General features: G+C 38.6%; 1 long non-coding RNA gene across 1 annotated transcript; it reads right to left on the bottom strand.

Moving 5' to 3' along the window:
* Window positions 1-3,721: 3,721 nt before the first annotated feature.
* Window positions 3,722-14,216, bottom strand: LOC115285871. Its single transcript, XR_003905728.1, has 2 exons — window positions 14,015-14,216; window positions 3,722-4,264 (listed from the first exon to the last, which is right to left on the bottom strand). It is a non-coding gene; the product is annotated as an uncharacterized LOC115285871 (long non-coding RNA).
* Window positions 14,217-14,665: the final 449 nt, after the last annotated feature.

The raw sequence follows: 14,665 nt of genomic DNA on the forward strand, positions 1-14,665 counted from the left end.
ACCCCCCCCCCCACCTGATTCCTCTCATGCTGTGTGAAATGAACCTCAAGGTGGTGATTTTGGTTATTTCTGTGTATTTGGTGAAGTCTCAGGTTGTTGACTTCACATTGATATTTAACCATTTAAAACAGCTGCACAACAATAGTTTGAACATGTGTGCTAATGGGGCTGGGAAATCCTAGTGAAGAGATTCATCTTTCAAATTCTAATATTGCAACCTCTATGCTGCCTTCCCCATAGACAACCACTACTTCCCTTCTCCATCCCAGATGATGGCATCCTGTCCGTCAGTCTTGGAACTCAGATCTCTAAATACACAATTTCTACAAATAGCAACTAGAGGCTGGCAGGTAGTGCTCAAGAATTCTCTAGTCTCTGGGGACAAAAAACACCAGATTCGTCCACCCCACCCCCCACATCTATCAGGGTAGTCCTTCCAGATGGGGACCACAAAGATAAAAACATCTGATGACATTCTTAGGGTTGTTTTATAAAAAAGATATACAGAAACAGGAAAGATATTCAAAGAAGTATTTATTTACGTCATCCCAAAGCAGAAATGCTTTAAATGGAATCAAAACCCACTCTATGTTACACACATATAATGCCATAGTTTTCAGGCCCTGGGGACACCTTAATCATATCACTTTCTTGTTAATCTCCTCTCCACTTCCCAGCCCAATGACTATCCTAGTTCTTGAAATAAAATTTTAAAATCCTGAACACCATCCATCAGATCCAGCCCAGTCTGGCTGTTGTTCATCTCTGCAGCCTCATCTGCGGCCATCTTCCCTGCGTCTTGTCCATACTGATCAACTTTCTAAAATAAGTGACACCCCTCCATGCCTCAGACGTCTCAACATGATTCAGTTCCCTTGGCTTCTGCTGTACCCTCCAATGCCTTCCTCTCTCCCTCATCAACTTCCAGTTAAATTATTATTCAATTGTCACCCCTTTGGAGAAAAGTTCTCTGACTACCCCAATCCCATACTAAGTCAGTTTACCAGTCATGAGCTCTCACAATGCCCTGTACATACCTTGTACAGCAGATAAAAATCACACAGATGTATAGGTAAATATGCAGATATCTCTTTTCTCCTTTTCTTCCCCCACTGGAAAGCAAACTGCCTGAGGACAGGGAGACCTTGTCTATATCACTCTATTGTAGCACAGGTCCTTAGTACAGTGTGTAATACAAAGAATACATTACGTAGCTTTTTGTTGGATAAATGACCAGAGAGTAACTAGAGTAACTGCCCAACTTCAGAGACTTTTCAATGGATGTTCTAACTAATTGAACTGAGCAAATAAAGCATTCTCCATGTGCAAACTTGTTTGCTGCCTTTTTAAGTCCCCAAAGCAATCTCTATGCATGTGCAACTATCTTGTAAGAGATTCCTAGGTGTTATATATGACAGATCCTACTTCACCACACACTTGAAATATCCTCACTAACAGTTATCTTTCCATTGTGGATTCTGAAAAATTTCCCCTTATGGTTTGCACATATGTGTATACATGTTTATCTGTTTGTGTATTTTTTTCTGATTCAAAGTGTAAATCTACAGAAAAATGATGACACTTTTATTTTGTTACAGCATGAAGTGCACCATTAAATAATATTTATTCAGTGGTGAGCTGAAGCCAGCTGATATTGGCTTGTAAGAGCTGATTGTGAACTTCTCTTCCCAATTCTGTGTTTAGTCATGTCACATATACAGTTTGAAGTCTGACATGGTAGGAATATTTACACCGTGAAAATCTGCAAACACTAGAAATCAGGGCTGTCTTCTATGGAGGGCTGGTTGTTAAGCATTTACCGAAAAATGGTTATGATACTAGTTAAGGAAAACAATTGCCTATATCTTGGGAAAATGAAGAGGCTCTCAGAACAGTCTCTAGTTAGTGGAACACTAATGGTGTATATTGAAATGTGGGTAGAGGTAAGGACTGACTTAGAATAGTGAAGAAGTTCCCTATTACAGGTAGGAACAATTCCTCAATCATTCAGAAGCTGAGTCATTCAAAGATATGAATAAAGGGAAGCTGGTAAATTTAAAATCCAGCATTAGCAGGTGTCAGTGTAAAAGAAAAAAGGAGAGTAATTCTAGTTATAGTGGGAGAAGAAATCTACCCCAGAGTTATTGCTGGGGCCAAAGGGCAGGGACATTTTTAGGAATAAGAGTGAATAAACTGTGTTAGATGGTCTTTGCTAGGAAGACACAGAAGTTTGGTTGGAAATTGTGTAAGAAGAGGCATAAAAGCAATCAGTGTGCTAAATATGGACTGGGAAAGAGGATTCCACGTAAATTGGTACTGCTTGTTGAAAACATCACGAGGCAATCTCAGAAGTAGGGCCTTATGGTCATGATGTTTAGAAAGCTTCTAAATCAGAATTGAATGTTTAGCAAAGAGATACTCCAGCAAACTGATACCACACCTAAATTGAGGTGCCAAGTTCAGGGCCCAGAGACCCGAGGAAGGATGACCAATAAGGGAGAAGAGAACTCAGCCTGAATCTGTGGGGCCCAGGTGAACTGAGTGCAGTCCTTCCCCTCTTTACCCTAGTGGTCTCTTTTCATTTAGACTCGACTGCCATCATTGTCTGTTTTGCTCAGGAGGCACTGAGGCTTTGATGCTTCTGGAGGTCATTGTCTTTAGATGTAGCACCTTGAGCCATTCTCTGTGCTACCTCTGAGCCTGGCCCAAAATGAAATGCCTACAGATGCTTCAAGTTGGAAAACAGTCATTTTCTGCATGTAAGTCACATGCGTGATTCCACCTACTGTGTGCCAGCATTCACCAGGCACTTCCTGCTAGCTCCCTTTATGTATTTTGGTCCTAAAGCTGAACTCCCAACCGCACAGCTGTAAATGTTCAGGTCTGACTTCTTCACGCAGACACCTCTCATGTGGCATTATAGCAACCGGGACATATCTCTCTTGGAGCTAAGTACAGCTTTGGAATTTTCCTTTTCTTCTTTTTTTTCCCTTTTTTATTCTGTTTTGAACAAATTCCAGGTCTCTGCGATGCAGGTGGTCCCACTTTGTACACTGCTGTCTGCTTTAATTAAGCTTGCTTCTGGATCAGACTGTAGACCCCCTGCTGAGTGTTCCCAGATCCAAAACTTGGTGGGGGTTCTGGGAAGGCCCTTGTATTCTCTTGCTGGATCTTGTACTGGATGATTATTGGTTTTTGATATTTGGACTCAGTAAACTTGTTTAGTTCACACTGATTTCTGAAATCCACCCACAGTTACTAGTGTGTATGTCTCCTGCTTGTGAAACTCTAAATCTGATATATAATCATGTTATCTGGAGCTAAGAAAAAGCAGAAAGATATACCTTTCTCCATTTTGTATTTATTAATCTTGTTTTTTAAATTTTTGTTCAAATTTTTGTTGTGGTTTTACTTAAGAAACTAGCAAGAATTTAACCAGAGAAATGTATACATTTCTTTATTTTCTTTTATAGTTTTGGGTGGCAAAGGGAAAGGTGGACTAGAATAGGATGTAATTTCAGCCTTGTTACTACCTCGCTGAGAGACCTCGAGCAAGCCGCCTCTCCAGTTGCCTCTTTCTTCACCTGCGCAATAACTCCAAGGTTCTGGTTGTAATATACTTTGGAGAGATAGTACAAAAGCCAGAAAGCCGTGGAGAGGGACAGAACTGTTTTAGTCCACTGAATACTTGGCTAAAGACTAAAGTCAAGATCAATAGATATTAAAAAGTCAAGGAGTAATGCCTTTATTTTCTTTTTTAAAAAAAGGTATATTATCCATACTTGTCCATTTATAACACTACTGCAGTAAGGCAAGATAAGAGAAAATACAGGGAGATAAAAATATTGCTATCTGCCAGCAATGAGGACGATCAATTTGCACTTTCATATAATACAACAGCTCTATAGGTAGGCGCTAGCCTCTCCACCTTACACATGAACCTTAAAGAGATTAAGTAATTTGCTTAATGTCCGATCATCAACAAATCCTGTGTATTGTAATCCAATCCCAATCTTCTTTAAGTACATAATGCTGTGAATGCAGGAGGGCTGGAGATGGGGGCCACTCCATATTCTACTGCAAGTGTCTGGGTTTAGTACTTGGATGGACACTGGGAACTCCAGAGTCCAACTGTATAAGGAAAGAGCATAGGAGGTTTTTTCTAGGGTATGTGAAGAAATCTGGAGTGATTCTCCAACTTGCCATTCAGTTCTCCGAGGAAGTTGAGAATAGACTAAGTTGATTCGATAACTGGTCTTGTGCCCTGAAATAAAACAAAACAAAACAAAAAACAAGAAACAAAAAATTATTTTACCCTGAAGCAATGTTGTACACATAGGTCATTGCTATATGCCAACGTTGCCATCTATAAAGTAAACTCATGTTGCTTCTTGTTCATTCTTTGGGTCACCATTTTCTTTTCATACTTCTGTTAAAAAAGACAACCTTTATTCTGTACCCTGAAAGAAGGCACACAGTAGATGTTTAGATGATTGTTATGCTCTTCCAGCAAAGTATATACACGTTGAGTTGTTTGTGAAGCATTAGAGGACGCTCAATTATCCACCTACTTTGGGGCGTTTCACTGATGTTAGTAACACGTGCTAGTGTGATGAAGGCACTGATTCCCCCGCCTCCCAACAGCGGGATCCCTCAAAGGCAGGTGTCCCAACATTTCTAAGCCAGGAGTGATCTGAGAGACCTTCTAGTCTAATTTCCTACTCACCAGGGCTGAGATGTTGAACCCAGTGGGGACCAAATATAGAATTTTACCCTCATTAACACTTTTCTGTATTCACTGGTAATGTCTAGTTTCAAACGATAAGAAAACCTCTTGATCTAGATTAAGAATAAAATTGAAATATATTTTAAGAACAAGGGAAGAGTCTCAAGCAGAAGTAAGCTTCTGAGGCTCAGGAAGGAATACAGAAGCAGGAAAAAGGAAGATGCCAGGAATCAGGGGAGCCTTCAGTGTCTCTCACATTTCTGTTTTATGTGCTTATTTGGCTTCAATCTTCACTAGGTTTACTTCTAACCCCACATTCAACTACATGGTACAAAGGACTGTTCTTTGGCTCTCTTGATCAAAAGTAACTGTTCAATGTCCATGAAAGGCTTCTGGTTTTCCTGTGTTAGACACTGTGGTAGATTAAATCATTGGCCCTAATTTATTATTTTCTTGTAGAAGAAGAATAACATTCCCACCCTTGTGATGGCCTCAGAGTGGGTAGAGACTACTCTTTGGACTTTGGTATGTGATGTGCTTCAGCTGATGGGGTTTAAATTGAAATAATGGAAGCAGAAGCTATAACTGTGCTCAGAAGGTTGTCCTTTCACACTCCAGTGATCTGCCATTAGAAGAACATGCTCTGAATAGCTTCTGTTCCTTCCACACAGACCTCAGAATACACATATGTGGAGCAGACATAACATGCAGCCTAGTCCTGAGCCAGTCCAGGAAAGCCAAACTGCAGCCGCTGTGCAGATGCATAAAATAAGGTAAGTACTTGCTGTTGCATTGTGTTGACGTTTTGCAATATTCTTGGTCAATTGCTGACTGATAAAGCCATTGACAATGAAAATGGTGTGTTACCATAACAGAGGTTAAAAATACTGTCTTTGATACTGAGAATGAGCAGTGAGGAAACATTTAGAGGATGCTGGCAAAGTGGTAACCCCTATAATGTTGTTGCAAAATATTTGGTAAACCAATCACCTGTGGCAACTTGGAATACGGAAGATATTATTAATAAACAAGCCTTCAGCCAGGTGGTTTTGAGTTACAGCATTGAAAATGTGAGCTGGTGCTTCTTAGGTGAGTCTGAGAAGCTGTTATTATAAAACAAATGAGCACACATGCATAAAAAGATTTGTAAACGTAATTGAGAAGAAATATAGACAGCCCACACATTCTAAGATTTGTAAGGTTAAAAAAAGAAAACAGGGGCATCTGGGTGGCTCAGTAGGCTACAGTGACCAACTTTGGCTCAGGTCATGATCTCACAGTCCGTGGGTCTGAGCCCCACATCAGGCTCTGTGCTGACAGCTCAGAGCCTGGAGCCTGCTTCAGATTCTGTGTCTCCCTCACTCTCTGCCCCTCCCCCACTCACTCTCTGTCTCTCTCTCTCAAAATAAAATAAAGACATAAAATTTTAAAAGAAAAAAGAAAACTTAAAAAAATTATTATTTCAAAGTTTTGGCTATTCAAACAAAGCTTTAGGACAAAGTCCCAAACTGGACACTACCATTAAAATGCAATCTAGGGGCAAAGGAAGTCTAAGATGTGGTAATTACATTCTTTGTTAAGAATTTCTGGAAGGATTAAGGTGATCTAACTCAATTCTTTCAGTAGAACAAAAGGATTCTCAGAAGTATTAAGGGAATGAACTGATAGAAGCCTAATAAATTCAAAGTGTCCTAATTAACTCTGATTTCTAGAGACAGAGCAACATATGTCAGATAAGAACCATGAATATAGCTTTTTGGCATTCCATGTATTCTGGACTCAAAAGTACACATTTAGAGTAACTCATACTTAAAATTTTAATTAAAAATATTTATTGATTATTTTGAGAGAGCGAGAGAGCATGAGTGAGAGAGGGACAGAGAAAGAGGGAGACACAGAATCCGAAGCAGGCTCCAGGCCCTGGAATGTCAGCCTGATGCAGGGCTCGAACCCACAAACTGTGAGATCATGACCTGAGCTGAAGTAGGACAATTAATTGACTGAGCCACCCAGGCAGCCTCGATTTTTGATATACAGATAGAAAATGAGCATCTCAATATTGCAATTGATCAAAACATTTCAGGTTAGGTCTATTGGTTCTTTATCCACCGATTTTACCCCAGCCCTGTCCCCATCCCAAGTTTGACTTGGGATTCCCTGACCCTGGAAACTAATAGAAACAGCTGGCTTTCTTGTTGTAGGCCATACTGCTCAAGCAGAACCCACACCTTGCCTGACGAGTCTTTCTTAGGCCTGAATAGAAGATAATAGGGGTAGAGCACAGCGGGGAGAGTTACCTACAAGTTGCCAAGAAGGAGACAGCTCCAAAACAGAGGAGACAAAATCTCAGCATTTTATTGTGTTCACAGAAATTATCAGAATATCTAAAGAGACCTTTAAAATAATGAGTTCTGGCCCACAAAATGCAAAAGAAAGGAAATGTGACCTTTTTCTCCCCCTTCTTATGTAATCATTAAATTTGAAACATATAGCATTATTAAGAAGGGTCTCATGAATGCTTAATGTTTCCAAGTAGATTCCCCACTTAAAAGTCTGCCGTGGGGATCACAGGGGATTCGAGTAAAAGAACAGGCAACAAGCTGCCCTCATGTCCTCACACCAAGGTTCCACTGATTTAATGTGCAGACTTTGAGAATGTGCAGCTCTGGGCCTTTCTGCTGGCTCAGTTTACAGACACCAGCGGATGTCAATTCTCAGATCTTAGTGTGGGTTAAAGACGTTCCTTTTATCTCCAAGAGGAAAGAAAAGGGATTAACTAAGCCAGTCAAAGTAAGAGTCCTTTGGTCCACACATAGACAGCTGGATTTGGAGTCAAAGGACTTGGTGCTCTGGGATGAACAGAATCTAGTCTCTACAAAGCACATTCATTCTTAGGTTTTTGTCTTGTTTCTCCAGCTGTTAAATGAAGAAGAATGAGGTAAAACAAAAATGCTCCTGCATTAAACTATCACACAAAAGGAATCCCTCCCACCCCCATCATTGCTTCATTTCTAATATAACTCCCACATTTATTCTGGTTATAAAGTATCAGATGCAGCTATGCTTGGCTTGCATCCACTGATGTTGACTCATTTTGTTAATGCAAAATGAGGTACTTTCTCTAGTTTCCCTCTAGTGTACTAGTGAGCAAAAGGGCCTCTACTGAAGACCTCATGGGGATATTAGGATGGGCTGGGAACAGCAGGGATATTTTATAGTCTACATTTTCAGCAAGACAATCTAAATAAAACCCACCTATTAGAAATTATATTCTCTGAAAGGTATCTTTTGACACTGTCACCATCAGGGGACATGCTGGAATATTCTGGCATGCTGGAATATTCTGGCATACCTCTTCACTTTTTCTATATACCCCTTTCTACTGTCTCTGTCAGTAGCTACATGTTTTATTTCTTGCTTTAACAAAATACTCCAGCGACTAGAGTTGTGTACTTGTGCTTGCATTTGGGGTCTTACTTTCTAGCTAGACATCTTACCCCTAAGAAAATTTATAGTGAATAAGGTATTGCCATCCCTTAGAATCTTCATCCTAGGACTTGTGGCTATAGGAGACCCAGGACTGAAGACCTTCCTCAATCCACACTAAGACAAAGCTCCCTTGTTTCTTCTTTTAATAATGAGTGACTTCTGTATTTGATTATTGTTTATATCTTTTCTTATTTTTAAAATTAATATTTATTTTATTTTTAAGAGAGAGAGAGAGCTGGGGGAGGTGCAGAGAGAGAGAAAGGGAGACACAGAATCCAAAGCAGGCTCTAGGCCCTGAGCTGTCAGCCCAGAGCCTTACGCGGGGCTTGAACTCATGAACTGGAGATCATGATCTGAGCTGAAGTTGAATGCTTAACTGACTGACCCAGTCAGGCACCCTGCTTTTTTTTTCTTAAAAGAGTTCACAATGTTTTCTTAGCTCAAACCCTATAAACCTAAATTCAACCTTGCACTCCTCCTATATATAATTGTTATTATTATGACTGGAATCTGAAAATTCAGCAAGGATGTCCCTTTGCTTTCTTCTGTCTACTGCCAGGCCGCCCAGATTTTGCCTGAGATCAGGTGGGCAGTATCGTAGAAAAAGAAAACTACTGTAGATGGCTATTGTCAATGTCCCAGGATGTCAGAAGTTGGATTACTGTTTTGTCCATTGGACAAGAATGATGGTTAGAGGCACTGAAGATAGAATTCTAGGAATTATTTTGGAACTAGCAGGCAATAAAACGGAGCCATTAGACCCTAACGTGTGGTGGGAGTTAGCAGCAAAATTACTTGATGGAGGAAATGCTAAAATCCATGGGAAAAAAAAAACTGACACGCTGCCATGGGGTGGGCTACTGAAGACATTTGAAATGGGCAATAGAGCAGAGCTCTCTAAAAGGCTTGACTTGTCTCAGCTAGCAGTTGTCATGGACTAAAATAGATATTTTTTTTCTTTTTTTTCAATGTGAAAGAAAAATGCATTTCATAGGGAACAGCCAACTGTGTTTAAAATCACTAAGTACGCCAAGAGGGAAGTCTGAAGGCAAAAACTATCAATTTTAACTGAAGGGATGAGGTAAGAGAGGAAGGGCTCTGATGACCAGTGAGATGTTATGATTATTAATGACAGGAGTAGAATCATTTCAAACGCTTCAGTAGGCCAAATTTTGTGGATATTTAATAACAAATTCAAAGCAAACCTCTGTTGCTTTTTGAATGTCACTGCCTGTCACCTAACCTCAACCACATCCTTTCCCTTGCTTAACCATAATGCAGAGGTGGTTGCTTCCCAAAGAATGAGTTAAACTACTGCAAAATACCTCAGAAAGAGCAGTCTGCACCCCCTACCCTTTACCACATGCATTTTGTATTCCCATATATCTGTATGTTTCCTTCTAAATGTTCTCGAATATTTTCAGTGTTGTTTTTGCTATTTGTCCATAAAAGTACAAGGTCTGTTAAGAAAAAGGAAATAGGAATTATGTTTCTTATAGTGCCTTCAACAATGAAAGATAGCTAAATACACATTTGCATTTCCATTGTGCCTTTGTAACATTGATCAAGTTTTTCAGAAACTTTTGCTTTGTCTTCCGAACAAAAAGATCATGTTAACAAAAATATATTAAGTTTCAGGCACTTGGAGAGATGTGGAGTTGGTTAGGCCCCAGTCAGTCCTCTCAGAGAGGTTTCAGGTAAAGGAGAATAATACAAGAGAAAACTATTTATAACTTTCTTTGTTACTTGTTTCATCTATAGCTGTTTATAATGCTCAAATGAGCAAGTATATCATCTTCATCCTCTCTGTCATCTCCAACGTCAAGAACACAGAGTAGATGTCCAGTTATGCTTGTGGGTTTTTTTTTTTTTCTGAACTATCTTAGAATTCTGTACCCAGGCAGTTGGGCATGTAAAGATACATAAGACACAATCAATCCCTCACCTCCTTGGAGGTGGTGAATGACTCATAGTTCACAACCATGTAAGAATTTTTTTCAATAGGTCCTTAAAAATAATGCTGACTCACTACCTCCTTGAAGGTGATAATGTCCCTGATCTGCATCACATTATTCAGTGGTTTTTAGACAAATGCTTCCCACTTCTCCCAAGCATAGAAGAAGCCAAAGTTGAAATAGAAACATAAGACTTTTTAACACTAAAGCGAAGATGAAATGTGAAACTGTGGCTTTAATTTATATATTATTTTCATTTACATTTTAGTAGTGCTGTATATGAAGTCATATAAACAGAGGTACACGCATTTCAACATTCTTAGTCATTTGAATGCATTTAAAAAGAATACCTGAGCCACTGGCAATTTCCTTTCTGTTGTTTTCCTGGATGCATTTGCTTTGTTGAATAAGGATGGACAGAGTGTAGAACGTTATAATATACTAAGAGACATCACAAAACCAAATCACAGAGTCCGGGGGTCGGGGGGTAATACACGGTAGCAGATACACAAAGCACAGAAGTGAAGTCATTTTGCCACAATATTTTCACATGTACATATCATGGACCTTCTGCTGCAGGGTTCTGAATAACGTAATGTCATTAAGATAATATGACTTTTTTAAAATCCGTTTTTCTATTTCAAACTAAACAAGTTGGTCTCTTCAGTTTCTGATTATGCAACATGGCTTCATGGTCTTTATGACAACCGGCAGCAATTATTACTGTGATGGTGTAGCCATAGTTCCCAAGACCTTCTGAGCAAGGACTGGCTTAACCTACTCCAACTCTCCAGTTCACCTTCTGTGGCTTCTCCCCACATTGGGTACCACTTTAAATTCAGATTTAGTTAACACCCCACTGATCCATGAAGGCTCTCTAAATGTCCCATCCTCCATGTTTTTGGACTTGTCTATGAATGATTCAGAGTCCAAGACACCTAATGCCTTATTTATCTCTCTAAACACACATGCCATTTTGCACACATGTTAAAATACTCGATGGGCTCCCATAAAACCTAAAGTTTTGGCTCCGTTCTACAATGTTCTGAATCAAATACCCCTGTTCACACTGTTGCAGGGTGATTACAAAAAGACCATCAATGCTGAATAGAAGCAAGGCATAATTTTATTCATGGCCGCATGCTTTTATTAAGGCCAGTCCAAACCTGATCTCCCTGGTGTTAAGGAGCAGAGAATGGCCCAGAACAAAGGGGGCAGTGAGAGTCTATGGATAGAACATGTCATTATTTAGTTAACCGATTACAACTCACAGTATTCCTTGGTAGCCAATTACATTGTAATACACAGATGTTAGTTTTGGCAGGAACCTATCATTTTAAGGTTCTTTATCCCTTTAAAATGACCAATCATAGTTAGACACCTAAGATACCGTGAGAGACAGTGGTCAGGTGACTTTCACCTGTGGACTTTGCTTTAGCCAGGTCTTAGTAGAGGGGTGGGGTTACTTAACAGAATCTTGAAAAACAAGTTAAACTTCAGGTTACAATGTTCCTTATCGAGTTACATTCTTAGGGTCTTTCCAGATTACCCAATCTTTAATTATTGACCAGAATGGGAGTTTAAACCGAACCTATATACAGTAAGCTCTCTGATGTCTTATAAGTTGACCTAGTACATTTCATAAGTTGACCTATAACACATTTTACCTGACAGTTCATGGCTTTCTAAAAGCCCACTAGGCTCTGGACATACCGACCTTTCAATTGTCCAAAATCTAAGCACCCTGGGCTTGTGACAATTCCGTTTGCTCGGCACCCAACAAGCTTATCCCTATTCTTCAAGTGTTCACTTTGACTTAGCCTTCTCTTATCAGTTCCAATTACACTTATAAGTAGCCTATGAAGGTGTTTGGTAGTTGGTACTCTGCAAAATAATGACAAATTCATATCTCAATTCTTTCTCTTACTAAGACTTGACCTTGGAAATTTTGTTTAAGATTTAAAGCTTTATCTCCTTGGTCATAAAATGAGAATAATAATGTTAAACATCTTCAGGGATTGTGAAAAGTAATAAATAAGATAATCTAAGGCAATTCTTGAAAATAGAAATGAAAGCATAATTTAAAACACTTTCCAATGCCCCATGAAATAGACAGTGTCTGTATAGCAATGAAGATACAAACAAACAACATAAGCAAATTGGAAAATGTCTACATCAACATCAGTTAAATATTTTTTTCAACATGAACCACATAGAATGTAGGGATAAACCACCATCAGGCACAGTACTTCTATTACTATAAAATTGGCAGGGTGAAGCAAAGGGAAACAACTAGGTATCTAGTGGACTTGACTCCCCAAAACACAAAAGTGGATGAATAAATATGTGCTTGCTGGGAACTTCAGAAAGTCAACTTGAAAACAGCTGCTCAAACTGGAATGGCTTTGCCAACTCAGAAAGGAAGTGAATGCAGGGGTTGATACGAGCTCTGAAGGGGCTAAGTAATTTGAATCACATGAACTCTTAAATCAGTGAAGAGAAGTTCTCTTTCAGGAAAACCCTTACCATGAAGAGACATGTTACATAGACGAAAGAAAGTCCGCATCAAAGTGGAGGAGAGGAACAAGGGTAGGAGCCATCAAAAAGAAAACTTATTTTGAGTATCACATGAAAACAACAGAAGAAGGTACTCGAGAGCCATGACGTGAGTGGAAAAACCCTAATCTCTTATATTACAAATAACAAAAAGATTCAGATAAAATTTTATATGGTCGTATAAGAAAAAGAGAGTAAAGGAGAAGAGTGATATTCTCACACCAAAGAAGTATGCCAGAAAACATGACCACAAATGAGATAAGAATTGTAACATATTTCAAAGAAATATAACTACATAAAGAAAATGGCACAAGGTATGAAATACAACATAAACCATAATTTAAAACGATTGTGTATGTTTAGATGTTGTGTATGTTTAGGTATGTGTTAGATCTTAATAAAGATTTGAATATAAAAAGTAAAAATAGCTAGTTCAGAAATTAAAATTAATTATTAATGAATAGAAAAGCGAATTAAAAAAGAAACAAATGATTTGAGAGAAAGTGGTAAATTTAAACCTATGTAAGAAGATACAGCATGGTATAAAAAGGTGCCTCCTAGGAAGAATAACAAAGTAGAGAAAGAGAGTGAATAAAAAAATGTAATTCTAGGTAATTTTTCTGAAAATAAAAAACAAAATCAAAAAGACTTAAAATTACATCTTAAAACACCCATTACCTCCTTAAGAAAAATTGATCTAGAATATCCAAACCTAAGATATATTTAGTGAAATTTCTCAACTTAAAAAAAAAAAGAAACAACTCTGGGCACCCTGACAAAACTATTAGAACACATGTAAGTGAAAGAGAATCCGTTTATCATCACTATTGTCTATAGCAACACTTTTAGGAGAAAGTGTAGTGACACTTTCAATATTTCCAAGGAAAGAATATAGAATCCAAGGATGTTATATCTGGCCAAATAGATTTCCAAGTATAAAGATGGAAGATAAATTGTCACTAACAATCGTTAACTCCGAGAATATTGTTCCCATGAGTTTTTCTCCAGAATTCGACTAAAAAACAAGCTTCCGACCATCAAAAACAAATATCTAAAGAGACATTAACATAAAGGCATGAGAACAGAAAAAAAAACTATTGGTCATTTTTATCATTAAACACTATGATTTTTTATGTGTAACTGTGCTTGAGTCTTTAAATTTTTTCCATCTTTACTGAGATAAGGAGACAAAAATGTGCATATTTAAGGTGTATGCCATGTTGCAATAGATGTATATATTATGAAATGCTTACCAAAATAAAAGTAATTAGCATATCCATCAACTTACATATGCACCAGCATTTTTCTTTTGTGGTGAGAGGACATGAGATGAATCCTCTTAGCAAATTTCAAGTACACAACATATAGACCCCTCTGTAGTTACCCTGGTGTACATTCAGTCTTCAAGATGTATGCATTTTCTCACTGAAAGTTTGTTCCCTATTTCCAGCATCTTCCCATTTTCACCACGCTCCAGCCTCTGGCAATACCATTCTGTACTCGGCTTTTATGCGTTTGGCGTTTCTTAGATTCCACGTTCTGAATAGAACATCCGCTATCTGTTACTCAGTGTCTGCCTCATTTTACTCAGTGTAATGCCTTCCAGTTTTATCCATGCTGTTGCACACGGCACAGTTTACTTCTTTTGTAAAGATTAAATAGTATTTTATTGTTTCGTCAAAATATTTTGGAATATTTCAGTATTTCATCAAAATAGTCAAATGAAATAAAATAGCCAGGTATAATAAACAGAGTAGTCATAATGGAAAATATTCCCAAGTGTTGGGAGAAGACAGGGTGGAGGTGGAGAAGAGAAGCTTTCCTGTGTTGAGTTGGCAGAGGCAGCCATCCCCCCCGCAGCTGATCTGCCTTATGGCCAGGGGCTGAGATCTAAGTGCTTCAGTGGAGCGCAAATCCAAAGTTGGAGGCAGGAAGCCAA

The sequence above is a fragment of the Suricata suricatta genome, chromosome 2 (genome assembly GCF_006229205.1).
Source record: "Suricata suricatta isolate VVHF042 chromosome 2, meerkat_22Aug2017_6uvM2_HiC, whole genome shotgun sequence".
NCBI classification, from domain to species: domain Eukaryota; kingdom Metazoa; phylum Chordata; class Mammalia; order Carnivora; family Herpestidae; genus Suricata; species Suricata suricatta.